The sequence below is a fragment of the Sinocyclocheilus rhinocerous genome, unplaced genomic scaffold (genome assembly GCF_001515625.1).
Source record: "Sinocyclocheilus rhinocerous isolate Xijiao unplaced genomic scaffold, SAMN03320098_v1.1 scaffold10518, whole genome shotgun sequence".
Taxonomy (NCBI): domain Eukaryota; kingdom Metazoa; phylum Chordata; class Actinopteri; order Cypriniformes; family Cyprinidae; genus Sinocyclocheilus; species Sinocyclocheilus rhinocerous.
In genome coordinates this window covers 24,698-35,076 of record NW_015650845.1, presented here as the reverse complement: position 1 = coordinate 35,076, position 10,379 = coordinate 24,698, and the positions used below count along the sequence as shown (strand labels likewise).

The window sequence follows — 10,379 nt, the reverse complement described above, 5'->3', positions numbered from 1 at the left end:
TTTTTATTTTTGATACATTTGCAAAGATTCTTTCACATTGTCATTATGGGGTATTGTTTGTAGACTTGAGGAAAATAATGAATTTAATCCATTTTGGAAAAACGCTGTAACATATCAAAATATGGAAAAGTGAAGCGCTGTGAATACTTTCCGGATGCACTGTGTATAGATGTTTGTGTTAATGCTGTTTTGCGGCATGTTATGACACATTTGAATCATTTTGGTACTATTTTCACTAGTACATTTTCAAAAATTACCAATTCTCTAATCTCTCAAAATATCATTAAATAGAGATTTTAAAACTTTTAAGAGCTTTTAAATTTTAGCATCAGGGCTAAAATGGCATTTTATTTCTAAAACAAAAATCCTACAAACATCTTAAGTTCTCAGGAAGCATTATTAAAAAAAATCATGATCCATTTAAACTTTTTCTACAGTGTTTTAACAATGTTAAAAACTAATGTTAAAGTCATAAAATCTACTAAAATATTTGTATATGCAACCAGTACTTGCATTTCTTTAGTAAATTTTGAATATGCTTTTAAAAACAGTGATGGACTAAAATGACATTGCATATATCTCACCTTTCAGGAAATGGTTGAGAATCTGCCAGTTGAAGCTTGGTTAGTTGAAGCCCTTAAGGTAACCAAGAAATTTGCTGCTAAAGAACATAAATATAAGTTAATGTAATTTCTCACAACAGATGGAGGAGAGAGAGAGAGCTCACTTAATATACTGTGAGTTAATGTAGGCTATACATTACATTCTTTATTTAAAGGTAAACAACAATATTTGTAAGAATAAAGTAGAACAGAGTTGCACAATATGTATACTTACAATAACTTGTGCTTTTAAATGAGGCTCTTTCTCCAGTCCAACCTGGAAGATTTAGACAACAGAATGTGTATTTATATCTTAAAAAAAAAAACCGCCTTCTGAAGATCATGTGGTTTACAAGAAAACATACATTTCATTGTTGATAATTGATTTGGGGTACAGCCCAGGAAATATTTGGCATATATCTTCTCAATTATTTGACAAATTATATATATATATATATTTTTTTATAATCAGTGTCTCAAGATGATACATGCCAAATTTTGTGTGAATCAAACGGTCTTGGAGAGAAACTCAAAACAGCAGATAGACCCAGTAAATACAGAATAAAATGTTTTTATTATTATTATTTGAATTGAGATTTAAATTTGAATTATTGTTAATCTAATTCATTAATCTATTAGATAACAGCTGTAAAAAATTGAGCACACCCAGTTTCTTATGATTATGTGATTTACAGGAAGCTCATTTTTTTCAGCAGAACAACCTAGTAGTAGGCTATTATTAACAGTAAAAGAAAATAACAGCACCTTTTAGCCTCTAATGCAAACATGAAACATTAAACATACTGTACAGCAGTAGTTTTGTCCAATGATTGTTTTTCAATGCAAAAATGCATTCTGTGTGAATAGCACCTAGCGGTATGTTCTGCATTACGGTCCTTCAAAGAGCACATCACAAATGAATAGTTAATCAAGTGCACCATCATGTGCTCAGATCAGTTTTTTGCTCTTAAAGGAGCACTAAGCGATTTTTGAAAAACGCTTTTGACCACAGTGTCATAACGAGTCCCAAAACACACTCACTGCCAATCAGCAGTAAGGGGCGTGTCTAGTAATGATAGGGAGAAGAGAGCCTTGTGGGGCAGAGTTATCAAAATAGGGTCAAGGTTCTTTTGGGGTATGGGCGTGTTAGTTTGGTGCTTTCAAATATCAACATCGTTTGGCAAAAATCACTTAGTGCACCTTTAACTGTTATCATTGGTGTATTTTTAACAGTCTAATTGTAACATTTGCTAATATTTTTATTCAAAGCCGACATCCCTCAATTTAAAATAAAAATTAAAAAAATTGTGGCAAAACTGCACATTCAAATTAATCAATAAAATCAGAAAAATTGCCCAGCCCTAATGGTAACCCCACAAAACTGCAACTTAATGGTAGGCATACACTCTGCAAGTTCTGACACTCGGGAGGTTGTGAGCCATTGCACACATTACGAGTCAGTTAACCTAATAACAAACAAAAGAACAAAATGAAAAGAAAAAAGAAACCCCTTTGCTGCAAGATAAATGAAGAGGAATAAATATTCCAGGTAGTAAAGAACAGAATTTAATTATTTATATTGAGAAAATCTTGAACAACACTCCTGTAATTAACAAAAGACAAACTGAATGTTCACAACCTTTTACAAAAGAACAGAATGTCCCAAATTGTTGAACAGTTTATAAACATTCATCCAGCTGTTCATTTTTTTTTTTAAATTACTTAATAAACATTTTAACTAAAATACACAAGTTATACCCAGGACTAATTTATTTAAAATGTTACATGACTAATAAAAATCACAAACTAATCATATATAATTTTATTTAAAATAAAAGGAAAATAAAGTGAGCTGAATCCAAACAGCTCTAAAAGATTTTACAATAGTTCTTTGCATCTTTCTGAAGGCGCTCCGCCTGTGTTTGTGGTGTTGAATGCTTTGACCATTTAAACATAATTACACAAACAAAATGTTTAGTGTACTGTCTCTGGAAAAAAAATCAGCAGTGATTGATAAATCTATATTTATTTATTGTAGACGCTAGCAGCTGAAAACATACATGTTTTTAAAATCTTTTGGAATATCATTGTCATAATAATACTGATTCTCATGTGTTGTTACACAGTTGCTGTAATCAATTGCATGAAATTATTTACTCATTCCCTTTACAATCAAAGATTAGACTCTAGATGAGAGCAGGCCACCACATGATGACATCATCACCGAACAGTGATCAAGATCTCCTGATCTTATTCTCTCTGGGCTTTTCTTGCAATAACATACGTGTCTTATAAACAGAGTTACAGTTTAAGTCGAGAGCCCAGCTAAAGCAAACAGCAACCACCATCATGGTGACTTCAAACAAAACATTTTCATTCAAATGTCAACATCTAAACTTTTGTCATTCTTAATAAGAACTTTTGTAGACGTCCGACAGAAATAAAGTCAATCTGGTTAGAAATGAGTGAAGCTGTTAATGCTGTTTGTGGAGTTGTTTAATCCTCCTCTGCTGAGATTTAATGTCTTCTTTTGTTTAATTGATTTCATTTAAGGCTGTGGCTGGAAGTCAGTTGTAGTTCTTGTGTTTCTCTTTTTTCCTGTTCTTGTTGTTTCTTTTTTCTTCAGTGATTCTGCTTCTTAACAGCAGGTGTTCATCACTAATGCTCAATCAGCACTTAAATATTCACTTAATCATCTAATTAACTGCAACATTTTTACTCTTTGTAGTGTGGACACTACAGGATTTGTAGTGGGGTTAAAGTGTGTGGAGGTCCTGAAGGTTATCAAGCAATTTGAACTAATTAAAGAAAATAAATGTTAACATTTCCATAAAAATTACTTTAGAAAAATATATAAATTGATGTAAACAGAGTAATAAAAAATCATCATTCATTCGAACATTAAAACTTATAATCTTAATTAGTTTTATATTCATATTGTGTATTAGCACATATCTTAGCAGTAAAAAAAATAGGATAAATAGTGATGTATATTTGAGATATTACTATATAATTGAGATATTACTATTTAATGACAAATCCTTTACAATAGTAATTACTGCATACCATGAATAAGTGTACAAATGATCTTATTTATCTTAAGTCACACTGTAAAAAGCGATTTTTGAAAAACGCTTTTGACCACAGTGTCATAACGAGTCCCAAAACACACTCACTGCCAATCAGCAGTAAGGGGCGTGTCTAGTAATGATAGGGAGAAGAGAGCCTTGTGGGGCAGAGTTATCAAAATAGGGTCAAGGTTCTTTTGGGGTATGGGCATGTTTGTTTGGTGCTTTCAAATATCAACATCGTTTGGCAAAAATCACTTAGTGCACCTTTAACTGTTATCATTGGTGTATTTTTAACAGTCTAATTGTAACATTTGCTAATATTTTTATTCAAAGCCGACATCCCTCAATTTAAAATAAAAATTAAAAAAATTGTGGCAAAACTGCACATTCAAATTAATCAATAAAATCAGAAAAATTGCCCAGCCCTAATGGTAACCCCACAAAACTGCAACTTAATGGTAGGCATACACTCTGCAAGTTCTGACACTCGGGAGGTTGTGAGCCATTGCACACATTACGAGTCAGTTAACCTAATAACAAACAAAAGAACAAAATGAAAAGAAAAAAGAAACCCCTTTGCTGCAAGATAAATGAAGAGGAATAAATATTCCAGGTAGTAAAGAACAGAATTTAATTATTTATATTGAGAAAATCTTGAACAACACTCCTGTAATTAACAAAAGACAAACTGAATGTTCACAACCTTTTACAAAAGAACAGAATGTCCCAAATTGTTGAACAGTTTATAAACATTCATCCAGCTGTTCATTTTTTTTTTTAAATTACTTAATAAACATTTTAACTAAAATACACAAGTTATACCCAGGACTAATTTATTTAAAATGTTACATGACTAATAAAAATCACAAACTAATCATATATAATTTTATTTAAAATAAAAGGAAAATAAAGTGAGCCGAATCCAAACAGCTCTAAAAGATTTTAGAATAGTTCTCTGCATCTTTCTGAAGGCGCTCCACCTGTGTTTGTGGTGTTGAACGCTTTGACCATTTAAACATAATTACACAAACAAAATGTTTAGTGTACTGTCTCTGGAAAAAAAATCAGCAGTGATTGATAAATCTATATTTATTTATTGTAGACGCTAGCAGCTGAAAACATACATGTTTTTAAAATCTTTTGGAATATCATTGTCATAATAATACTGATTCTCATGTGTTGTTACACAGTTGCTGTAATCAATTGCTTGAAATTATTTACTCATTCCCTTTACAATCAAAGATTAGACTCTAGATGAGAGCAGGCCACCACATGATGTGTGCAGTGATCAAGATCTCCTGATCTTATTCTCTCTGGGCTTTTCTTGCAATAACATACGTGTCTTATAAACAGAGTTACAGTTTAAGTCGAGAGCCCAGCTAAAGCAAACAGCAACCACCATCATGGTGACTTCAAACAAAACATTTTCATTCAAATGTCAACGTCTAAACTTTTGTAATTCTTAATAAGAACTTTTGTAGACGTCTGACAGAAATAAAGTCAAATGACACCATTTAAATATTCACTAATTAACTGCAACATTTTTACTCTTTGTAGTGTGGACACTACAGGATTTGTAGTGGGGTTAAAGTGTGTGGAGGTCCTGAAGGTTATCAAGCAATTTGAACTAATTAAAGAAAATAAATGTTAACATTTCCATAAAAATTACTTTAGAAAAATATATAAATTGATGTAAACAGAATAATAAAAAATAATCATTCATTCATATCTTAATAAGTTTTACATTCATATTGTGTATTAGCACATATCTTAGCAGTAAAAAAAAAATAGGATAAATAGTGATGCATATTTGAGATATTACTATTTAATGACAAATCCTTTACAATAGTAATTACTGCATACCATGAATAAGTGTACAAATGATCTTATTTATCTTAAGTCACACTGTAAAGAATGTCTTAACAGTCATCAGACTATAATTAAGCTCAGAATTCATTAGAACGTATCTACTCACAATGTGATGTTCTGAACAGTCCGTCCGTCTTCAGCTGACTCTGAAAGTCTGCAGACAACCAGATCAGAAAGCCTATTTATACTCAAGGCAACACCCTGTTTCTGAAAGTCATGTGATTTCTGGGAATGCGTTATTTATTAATTAATTAATTAATATTTTATTTTATTTATTTCAAAATAGGTCCAAGTAGACTTATAAACAAAACTCAGCATCTCTAAAGAGGTTGTTTAATGATATTTGTCACTCTTACATTGCACTAACAAAGTGAACAGCTAAAGTGAAATGTTCCCTCAGGGTGCAAATCATAACAGCTTTCAAGGGGGCAGATTTGCTGATGAACCTAAAATCATTCACAATATAAATTATTTTAATTCATGCAGACATGTGCTCTAATTAATATGTCTAATAATCATCAAATAAAATTTTGCTTGTTTGTCATAAAAATCATGTGCAAATTCATCATAATGAGTCATGCAAAACTGTTTCACATTTGATATACTATTTTTTTCGAGCAGGCCTACTGTTTGTAACATAATGAACATGAAGACAGTTGTATTATCTCAGTTTTAGATAAATGTTTTGGGTAGTAATTGAATAGAATTCGACATCCCAAACAGCACGTTTCAATACATGAACAACTTAATTGCCATGAAGCTGTAGGTGTTGCAGGTCTAGGTTAGATGAAGCGCGCTGTCCGGAAAGCCTCAACCAGGTTTCCGTGAAGCAAAGCGCAGCAGAGTTTAAAAAGTCCTTGTTTGTGCAGGTGAGGAGTAGTAGTTCGTCTGATTTATGTGCAAGGGAGCAGAGATTCGCCAAATGAATGCTCGACAGTGGAGTCCTAAAACCACGCTGTCTGAATTTCTCGAGAGCACCAGCGCGCTTCTCTCGTTTGCGTCGCGATCCGCAACTCCAGTAAATGTCCAGTAAAAAGTCTGAATGACCAAAAGTCGGCAAAAAGTTATTTAGTGTGCTATTTCTGATGTCTAGGAGTTCATTTCTAGTAAAGCTGATTTTAACAAAGTTACTTAAGACAGGACAAACAAAAAAAAATAGTACAAGTACCAAGGAGCTACAAACAGAGGCAGCCGTCCAGCGTCTGGACCAATCAAACACACAATATATATTTTGTTAGCTATATTTAACAAATACTCCGTAACACCCCTCAGTTAACAAGCCATACGAGGCTGATATCACTGGTTTTATTACCCAAAGGAATGTGGGTAGAGAAAATCAGTAAATTTTCCATAGGAAGAGACACAATGCACAGTAAAAATGGACTCTTCTCTAATTAATTCATAGGAAAACCTTTCTTTGAATGAACACACATATCCTTCAGGTCATTGTGTATGTTGTTACTGTCCTTGTATATTGTCTCTTATATGTATACTGTTTTATGCAGGCTTATGATAGGATTATAACTAGTTATGATTAATTATTCATATTTCCCCTTGAGCTGATTCGCTACACCATCTTGATCAAGTGTATCAACTATACACTATATCGAACTGTGTGAGTTGTTTACTTTTTAAATGAGCCTTCCCATTAACTTCCCATTTGCTGTTCAGTGCTGGAGTGTAATTCCAGAAAGCATGGTTAACTTACCATCACTTATACCCTGAACTCTCTGGTTCTAAAAACACATCTGGGAGTAAGTTCAGTCAACTCAGAGTATGTTCTTGGTTAACACGCAATAAATACTCAACAGAGCGACGAATCGACAAGTCACCATGGAAACGGACACTAAAGCTGTGTCTGAAATCGTTCACTCATTCACTAATTCCTATATAGTGTATACAATATGGCAGTTGAGTGCCCTATATCAGAAAGGAGTGAACGAAATGAAGTGAGCGAATTCGGACGCGTCGGAGAGCTGGAGCCGTCGCAGAAACATCTTCGTCACATATGTATATTTATATTACATGTACCTTATTTTAGAAAATATTAATAACAATAACACTCACAATGACTTTATATTGTAATTATACATACCTTCGCGCCAGCTTTGTGGTTTCATCGATGGTATTAGGCCTAACTTGTTTTGTAATGCTTAATACGTTCATAATAATTAAATACTATTAAAATACTGGCAACAAAAATAAACAACACAAAATACAACACATACATTTTATGTATTTATTATTTTTACTGTCTTGAAACTCTCCCGAGCAGTGTTTTGCGCTCAGATAAGATGATGGTGGTCGTAGAACGCCTTCAGGCGACCATTAGTTTTACATTAGAATACGCCACATACAGGTGATTAACGAATATTTTTTTTAATCTTCCACCAAATTATTATCACATCTCTCATCTCTTATATGTAGGTGGTTCTTCCTGTGTCTGTTTGTGTTGCAGACAGCCATCTCCCCTGTGCGCTTCAGCACATTAAAAGAGCATTCACGGGTGGATGTCTTTTTAAAGATGCCTTTCCACCCGTGCGTTTCTGGATGCGGTCGTTACCTGGCGCCAGGTGATGGTCGTGATCGCTGCCTCTCATGTCTGGGCATTAAGCACGCTGAGGTGGCTTTCGTGGATGAGTCATGCTCCCATTGTGGGAAAATGACCGTCTTGGAGTTGCGGACCAGTCTCCGTTTCCTGCAAAGGGGCGGAGTGCCCGTGCCTCTGCCTAGATCTAGAGTTCGCCCCCTGGCGGTATACGGAAGTTCCTCCGGTGGAGCGGTCGGTTGCAATGCAATTGTGTCCAAATACCGCTGCCACCTGGCGGGGCAAGCCGTCGCTCCCCTCCCGGGCCTGTAGGTACTCGTCGGCCCTGACCGGCAGTGCTTATGCAGCCTGCAGAGAAGCTGCTTCTGCCCTACACGCTATGGCGTTGTTGCTGGTTCATCAGGCCAAGGCACTGAAGGACCTGCACGGGGTGGTCACGACCCAGAAGTTCTCAAAGAACTCCGTACCGCTACTGACCTCGCGCTACGAGCGACAAAGGTCACTGCGCTGTCTCTGGGCCGTGTGATGTCCACTATGGTGATCCAGGAGCGCCATCTCAGGCTGTGTCTGGCAGACATGAGGGAAACTGACAAGACTCGGTTTTTGAATGCCCCCGTGTCCCAGACCGGCCTCTTCGGTGACGCAGTGGAGAACTTCGCCCAGCAGTTCTCCGCTGCACAGAAGCAGACTGAGGCCATCAGACACATCCTGCCCCGGCGTGCAGCTGCTGCCTCCAGCCGGCCCGCTCCCGCGCAGCAAACGCAGCAGCCTCCAGCAGAGCAGCGCTGTGGAGCCGCCCGTCCAGGCCCCCGCCAAACTTGGTGGCAAGCGGAAGAGCAAGAGGCCCTGAGACAGCAACCCAGAGATGGAGGGAGCTGCTCTTCGGGAGATGGTGAACGCACCAATTAGCCTTTTTCACACGCAACCGGAAACTACGTCACGCAGAGTAAACTTATTTCCGCCACAGCTGAAACTACGGCGTTTCCATAACATGGAGCGTTATTTCACTGCTTCTCTCTCAACGTTGCCGCGACTCAGGTTCGAGGATGTTGAAAGAATAGTTGGACGGCATTCAACAACTAAAGAAGTAAGGCTGAGCAAGGGCTATAAATTCTTTGTTGAGGAGTTTATACACAATTATCAAGGTAAGTTGACAACTAAGTTAGCTGGCGCTAGCACTTGCAACGTTATATGAATGCTAACCATTTCGTATGTGTTTCGTATGGTAGTGAGAGCTAGGCGTTATTGTTCTATGAGGCAGCAGGACCAAAGAAATGTATGTCTTCAAACACACACACACACACACTCTCTCTCTCTCTAATGCTAATGGCATTCAATGCTAATGGCCTTTTTGAACCTTTTCAGTCAGGATTTTGTTGGGAAGACTGGAATCAAGTCTACCCTATACAAGGCTTACACAGGTAATTCACAACTCTGTGTGTATTTGTTTGTTTCTGTTTGTGTGTGCGCACAGCTACAGCTTAATGTCTTTGTGGCAGTAAGTGGTCAGGTGCTTAGAATATTACCAATAGTAAGAGAAATCCTATAGTCGACTACGCCACACATTAAAATATTATAGACTAATAATGAACAAGAGTGCAGATTAAGTAACAAATAAATAAATGAAATTCACCCAAGATCAAAAAACAACTGTTAACTATAACTGTTCATTTTAACACTGCATTTGTTTTATTCAAAGGGAGTACATCCAGAGGCAGTGAGTGAACTTCGTGTCCTGAAACCAAAATCAGTTGGGAAGACTGGAATCAAGTCTACCCTATACAAGGCTTACACAGGTAATTCACAACTCTGTGTGTATTTGTTTGTTTCTGTTTGTGTGTGCGCACAGCTACAGCTTAATGTCTTTGTGGCAGTAAGTGGTCAGGTGCTTAGAATATTACCAATAGTAAGAGAAATCCTATAGTCGACTACGCCACCCGGAATACACCGGGACATAACAGCCCTAAACAAAGGGACACAGGTTCGTTGCCAAAGGCAGGGTGAGCATAATAATAATAATGGGTATAAACAAGTCACTTTATTAACGTACAATTGATAAAAACACATACAACACTTCACACCAGGTCTCAATACATCACACGTCTTTACCAGTAACTTATAAAACAAGTACAATACAATAGAAAATAAAGGGGGAGGTGGCCAGCAAAGACCCTCAAATTTCTACCCCACACTCAATACCCATGACACACACTCGTGAAAAATCAGTAATATTAAACCGTTACGAAACATGTTACCTGTTTCTGATGCAGAAAAGCTAGTTCATGCATT

At 36.3% G+C, this 10,379-nt stretch overlaps 1 long non-coding RNA gene across 1 annotated transcript; it reads right to left on the bottom strand.

Moving 5' to 3' along the window:
• Window positions 1-527: 527 nt before the first annotated feature.
• LOC107712639 (uncharacterized) lies at window positions 528-5,697 on the bottom strand. The gene is made up of 3 exons (XR_001636810.1): window positions 5,649-5,697; window positions 838-879; window positions 528-661 (listed from the first exon to the last, which is right to left on the bottom strand). It is a non-coding gene; the product is annotated as an uncharacterized LOC107712639 (long non-coding RNA).
• Window positions 5,698-10,379: the final 4,682 nt, after the last annotated feature.